We start from the raw sequence: 639 nt of genomic DNA on the forward strand, positions 1-639 counted from the left end.
AAACCCCTGTCCCAGTCCAACATCGTAACCCCTGCCCCAGTCCAACATTGTAACCCCTGCCCCAGTCCAACATCGTAACCCCTGCCCCAGTCCAACATTGTAACCCCTGCCCCAGTCCAACATTGTAACCCCTGCCCCAGTCCAACATTGTAACCCCTGCCCCAGTCCAACATTGTAACCCCTGCCCCAGTCCAACATTGTAACCCCTGCCCCAGTCCAACATCATAACCCCTGCCCCATTCGAAACCCCTGCCCCAGTCCAACATCTAAACCCCTGTCCCAGTCCAACATCGTAACCCCTGCCCCAGTCCAACATCGTAACCCCTGCCCCAGTCCAACATTGTAACCCCTGCCCCAGTCCAACATCATAACCCCTGCTCCAGTGAAGTCGCCACTGCCACTGATATGTTTCATTGTTGGACGGATTTCTGATTGCATTTTATGACCATTTTGAAGTTTCTATTATTAACTACAGCTACACCATGACTGGATCACTAGGTCATGGACTATAGCATCAGTCTAAAACTCTGCTGAAAAATGCTAGTTTAAGTACTTCAGGCAGTAGTAGGTCTTTAGACGGTGATTGTAAACTGACAGTGACTCGACTGTTCAGACATCTAGGTAAAGTTCATTCCACCA

Source organism: Hemibagrus wyckioides, linkage group LG26 (genome assembly GCF_019097595.1).
Source record: "Hemibagrus wyckioides isolate EC202008001 linkage group LG26, SWU_Hwy_1.0, whole genome shotgun sequence".
Taxonomy (NCBI): Eukaryota; Metazoa; Chordata; class Actinopteri; order Siluriformes; family Bagridae; genus Hemibagrus; species Hemibagrus wyckioides.